The following is a 6,245-nucleotide window of genomic DNA, read 5'->3' as shown; positions in this document are numbered from 1 at the left end:
TAGCATGCTGTCTTGATTATTGGGTTTATAGCAAGTCTTGAAATCATGTAGTGTAAGTTCCTCCACACGCTTCCACTTTGTCAAGATAATTTTGGCACTTCTGGCACTTCCTCTGAATTTCCATAAAAATTTTAGGATTAGATTTTCTATTTCTTCCCCCAAACCTGCTGTAATTTTGGTAGACACTCCATTGGAACTATAGATCAATTTAGAGCAAATTAACATTTTTAAAACATTGACTCTTCTAATCCATGAATATGGTATATCTCTCCACTTGTTTATATCTTCTTTAATTACTCTCAAAAATGCTTACAGTTTCCAGGGTAAAATTCTTGCTTATCTTTCATTAAATTCACTCCTAGATATTTGATTTTGTAAATGCTATTGAAAGAGTATTATTTTATTTTTCAATAAAATAAAATAATTTATTACTTCACCTGTGTACTTTGGCATGTACAGTTTCAGACACAGGGCATGACTTCCTCCTTGTCTGCATACACACTTGCTACCCCTTCTTCCAGGCATCACCCTCTGTAGGAAGCCTGACTCTGTTTTCCTGGCCTGAGTTAGTAATCTCATTTCTGTGTTATGATAAAGATCTGTGTGGTTTCATGATAATGCAAAGATCCTGCCATATTTAACTAGGTGTTTATTGTCTGTCTCCTAACTAGACCTTGAGTTCTTTGAGAGCAGCAGCTGTGTCTTCAATCTCTTTTCACAATATCAAGTGAAACAGTCAGCCTATAGACTCACAAGTTAAACAAGGACATCTTAAAGTGGTAAAGAATCTCAGATGTTGTCATGTTCAATACTCTACATAAAACTCCACTATATTGTTGCATGGCCAGAATGCAGCGAACCTGTCTAATTTGGGCTATGGTAGATATGATGCACTTTATGTGCTCTTTGTGTCCATTAACAGTAGACCCATGGAAGAGGCTTCCATTGAAACTAAGAAACATTCTGGATTCCCTACTTGCATAGTAAAGATCTAGTGCCAAATCTACTTGGATAATACTGCCTCCCCTTTGTTCTTTGGTTGTAAGCACAGTTCAAACATTCTAATTCCTTATCTATTAAACGTGTCCAATTGGTACCATTTAATGTTTTAGAAAGTTTTATCATTACATTTCCACAATTAGTATGTAATATTTGCATGATTTTTTTTTCAAATGTTTATTTAAATTCCAGTTAACATACAATGAAATATTGGTTTTAGGAATAGAACCCAGTGATTCATCACTTACAACACCCAGTGCTCATCACCAGTGCCCTCCTCAATACCCATCACCCATTTAGCCCACCCCCCACCCACCTCTCTCCATCAACCCTCAGTTTGTTTTCTATCATTAATATTTGCTATTCACCAATTCTAGGTGTGAGAAATTGTAGCTGCATGAAACTTCTTGTTCTGCCACTCATCAGGTGTTTAATTTTGTCTCTACATACCTAAGGAGAAATGTATGAGTGTGTTCATTGTGTAAATCACGCATTTATTACGTTGATGGAAATGTGGTTGTTCATCTCTAGGAACTGGAGGGGTGCAGTGTATTAAATGCATTTTACGGTGTACTAGACAGCAGTTAGAACTGGGGAATTAGATGCATACAATATGGATAGATCTTAAGAGCAGTGTCAATGGGGAAAAGAAATATATAACATACAAATTTTGTGTAAATTAAAAATTCATCACACATCAATAAAAACGCATCAAAGTGGCAAACTTCATTTTTGAAAAATACATTCAAACAAAAAGATCCACCAGAATTGTTTCAGGTATAGAAGGGTGCATTACAGGAGCAGAAATAGGGGATAAAGGAAAATCAATCCGTGAACCGAGGAAGAGTCCAGCAGGTCGCTAGCAATAATATGCTGTGAAATGAGGGGCTTGAGAAACTCAAGTTTCCATTTTTAACAGCTGAAAGAAGAGCAATTTAAAAAGGTAAAAATCAGATTTTGAGGGGATTAAGTGAGGTAATTCATGAAAAGCACTTAGCAAGTGCCCTAGCACATGGTAACTATTGACGAATTTTATTAAGCTAATATTAGTAGACTAATCTGTGCTAAAAAGCACCCTCCATGGGGGGCGGGACCTCCATTTTGTTCATGCCAGCATCTCGAGCACCAGAGCAGTGTCTGTCACGTTTGCAGGTGCTTGACAAATATTTGTTGAGGGAATAACAGGCACTGAGATACAACGATGGGCAAAAGCCATATTGCTTCCACCCTTATGGAGCTAACAGTTTGGAAGAGAGACAAACACCAATAAAAAAACATACATAAATAAATACACAATTGCAATTGTTTCTAAATGCAAGTGCTCGTGGTTCCCTGAGAGCCCATAATGGGGGTATTTAAATTGGTCAGAGCGATCAGAAAAAGCTTCCTTGAGCAAGGGACCTTTGAGTCACGGTGAGTAAGAATTAACTAGATAAAAAGAGGAAGATCATTCCAGACAGGAAATCTAGTATGTGCAATGTCCCTGTGGCAGACGAGAGCTTGGCAAATACAAGAGCCTGAAAGATAGGGCGAGGGGGCCTGGCAGGGCAGTGAGGCTGGAGAAGGAGGTGGGGCCAGACCAGGCAAGACCTCACCAGCCATGTCAAGGAACTTGCCTTTATTTTCTGAGCCATGGAAAGCTGATGAAAGGCTGTAAGAGCAGAGAGACACAATCAGATATTCGTTTTTAGAAGATGGTTCAGGCATCAGCTTTTAGTGTATGTGGCACTGGGCTAGTAGTGAAAGGACAGAGAAAAGTGACTAGATCGTCAACGTTGGCTGGGATTGTTAGCATTTGCGAACCATCGACCTAAGACATGGAACACACCTATTCAATGTGGTCGATTCCTAGATGTCAAGAAAAGTCTGAATCTATCTGGAATAATGCTGGGGCTCCTGGGAGGGGCTTATGGATCATAAGATGACCAAGACTGATTAAGAGCAAAGGCCGTTCCTCTGTCTCTCCTGATACTCTCCCACTGCTTGACAACTGGAAGGAGTTGGGCTTGATGAACATTTTATTCCAACTGTATACTTTCCAACTAGTTGGTGATGCTCCTGGCCTTGTTGATATGCAAATTCCTCACGTTTATCAACTCACCTTGGCCTCTGGTGCTGCCAACAGGCCCTGAGGCACCATAGCCTCTGACTGCCCATTTGCAGGACTTTCTTGACCACATTGGTCCAACCCACAGGCTACACACCCACCTGCCAAGAGGAGGGAGAGAGCACATGTTCTGCAATCTGTTTGTCACTCACCCAAGGGCCAAGCCAAAGAACACACTGAGCCCCTTGAGCTCTGTACCTCCCAGAACCATCCACATCTGCCCACCCTTGCCACACCCACCCTGAGGCAGGGCCACACCTGGCCTCCAGAACAAAGCCCAACTCCAAGCTCTCTCAAAACTCAGATTGGGTGCATAAACTTATGTTCTCACTTTTCTTTCTAAGGTACTTCACCCACCCCACCCTCCCCCTGAACTACACCCAGTGCAAAAAGCTGTCACTGTGAACCAAGCCATTGGCTCTCACCTTGCAACCACTCCATAAATGTTAGATCCTTCTTTGTACGCTTCCTACAGGGGAGACCCTCACTCTTTGCCACCGGATGCCTCAGTATTCATTCTCATAGAAGGCATCTTATGACCCCGTCAGGTTCTAAGAATCAAAACTACATGTGACATCTCCTTCTCAAAAAGGCATTCCGAAGAAGGCTGGTAGCAAATAGAAAATATCAGTAACTAGGAGAGGGGTCCCCTGAATGCTGTATGGTCCATCAGATACTTCTTTTTCTTCTCTTGGGTATCAGCTAATCTTCCTCCAGTACGGAATCCATCTTACACATTCATACATTCATACCCTGCCCCCCACCCCAGGGTGTGTCATTTTCCTCACTAACTCGGTGAACACATCAGTCATTCAGTGAATCACTTGGCAAATTTCCTAAGGACCCACTGGACACAAAGCCACCGTCGTGAACACAAAACTTCTGCAGGAAGGGCATATGCCCCAAAGCTCGAGAATTAGGAGACCCCTATTTCTGCACGGCCTCTTCAAATGCAGAGAGAAACACGTTTCAAGTCCCTGCTAACAAGGACAAGTTCCAGCCAGAGCTGACCTTCAGCTCACTCACCGGGAATCCAAGTCTTTGTCAGCCATGGGAGTCAGGGGCCAAGTTCTCTGCCAAATTACTAGTACAGTCTGGCCTGAAATGCCCTCTCTCTACGTGGGGATTCAAGTAGCTCCTGTCCCACTAACATCCACATATTGCATCCTACATTTCTCTACCTTGTACCCCACATTTGTCAATTTAAAAATGTTTAGGTGCTCCTTGGTGACTGAGTTAATGAAGCATCTGGCTGTTGATTCCAGCTCAGGTCATGATTCCAGGGTCATGGGATCAAGCCTCACGTTGGGCTCTGTGTTGAGTGTGGAACCTTCTAAGATCCTTTCTCTCTCCCTCTGCCCCTCTTCTCAGCTTGTGCTCTCTCTCTCTCTCTAAAAAAAAATTAAAATTAAAATTAAAAATTAAAATGACTAAAGTTCACAGCAGCATTATTCACACTCAAAAGGCAGAAATAAATCAAATGTCCATCAACAGATGAATGGGACGGAATGGAATATTATCCAGCCTTAAAAAAAAGAAGGGGATTCTGGGGCCGCCAGGGTGGCTCAGTCGGTTAAGCGTCCGACTTGAGCTCAGGTCATGATCTCATGGTTCGCGAGTTCAAGCCCCATGGCGGTCTCTGTGCTGACAGCTCAGAGCCTGGAGCCTGCTTCGGATTCTGTGTCTCCCTCTCTCTCTGCCTCTCCCCCACTCGCACTCTGTCTCTGTCTGTCTCTCTCTCTCTTAAATAAATTTAAAAAAAGGGGGGGGATTCTGACACAGGCTATATGTATCTCACATACACACACACATATAGAAATAGAGAGAGACCTCTATAAAGATACAGTTATATATATCATATGTATATCTCACAATGTAGATCATATATATATATCTCCAGCCTCTGCCCCTTGCTTGTCGGTAACTTTCTACTCCAACGCTGAGAAACCTAGCTCCCATCAACTCCCATCCACTCACTGAAATAAGTGTTCAATTCCAGGGGCACCTGGGTGGCTCAGTCAGTTGAGCATTCCACTCTTGATTTTGGTTTTGGCCTATCTCAGCTTTCGGCAAGCCTTCCTCACTGAGCTTAATCATTTCTAGCTTTTGATGTACAGTGAGAGACGTGTGACTCTGCCTTTCACTTGAACGCTTAGAGGCCACTGTAGGGGAATTACTTGGCCTGATTTCAATATTGTGTCTCAGAGAGAGAGAGGGAGCCGTCAGAACACGCACAACATTTATCAACTAAGTTTGCCATCTGATACGGGCTTGGCGAGGCATGCCTGGATGTAACCTTTTCAGACTGACTTCTTTCACTTAGCGATATGCATTTAAGTTTCCATGTCTTTTCATGGCTTGGTAGCCCATTGCTTTTTATGCATTGTCTGCATATAATATAGTTTGTATATTTATCTTAAAGGACGCATTGGTTGCTCCCCAGTTTTAGTGATTATGAATAAAGACGCTATAAACATTCGTGTACGGGTTTTTGTGTGGTGAGTTGTCAACTCACTTGGGTAAATTGGCAGTGAGATTGTTGGACTGCATGGTCAAAGTACGTTTAGCTCTGAAAGAAACTACCACACTGTCTCTCCAAGCAGCTGTACCCAAGTTCGCATCCCTGTCAACAAGGAACGAGAGTTCCTCATTCTCGCTAGGATGTGGGCTTGCCAGTTTTCTAGACTTTGAGCTATTCTAATGGGTGTGTAGTGGGATTTCATTGTTGTTTTAATCTGCAGTACCTTTAACAACAGGTGATGTTGAGAAAGCTTTTCGCATGCTTTTTTTGGCCACTTGTATGCCTTGCTCAGTGTGGTGTCTGGGTGTCCGTTCAGATCTTTTTTTCCTTTCATAATTGAGAATTTTTAAATTTTTATTTATTTTTTTATTTGAGAGAGAGAGAGAGAAAGTGGTAGCGGGGGAAAGAGACAGAGGGAGAGAGAGAGAGAGAGAGAGAGAGAGAGAGACAGAGAGAATTCCAAGCAGGCTCCATGCTCATCAGCTCATCATGGGCCCTACATGGGGCTCAATCTCAAGACCCTGGGATCATGACCCGAGCTGAAATCAAGAGTCGGCTGCTCAACCGACTGAGCCACCCAGGCACTCCCATAATTGAGATTTTATTGGTTGTTCTGAG

General features: G+C 42.6%; 1 long non-coding RNA gene across 1 annotated transcript; it reads right to left on the bottom strand.

Annotated features, from left to right (window-relative positions):
* Positions 1–1,700: 1,700 nt before the first annotated feature.
* LOC131492509 (uncharacterized) lies at positions 1,701–3,871 on the bottom strand. Its single transcript, XR_009252085.1, has 3 exons — positions 3,532–3,871; positions 3,101–3,207; positions 1,701–1,918 (listed from the first exon to the last, which is right to left on the bottom strand). It is a non-coding gene; the product is annotated as an uncharacterized LOC131492509 (long non-coding RNA).
* Between the last annotated feature and the right edge of the window lie 2,374 nt (positions 3,872–6,245).

The sequence above is a fragment of the Neofelis nebulosa genome, chromosome 13 (assembly GCF_028018385.1).
Source record: "Neofelis nebulosa isolate mNeoNeb1 chromosome 13, mNeoNeb1.pri, whole genome shotgun sequence".
NCBI lineage: Eukaryota > Metazoa > Chordata > Mammalia > Carnivora > Felidae > Neofelis > Neofelis nebulosa.
The sequence above is the reverse complement of the archived record's forward strand: the minus strand, read 5'-3'. Positions and strand labels throughout refer to the sequence as shown.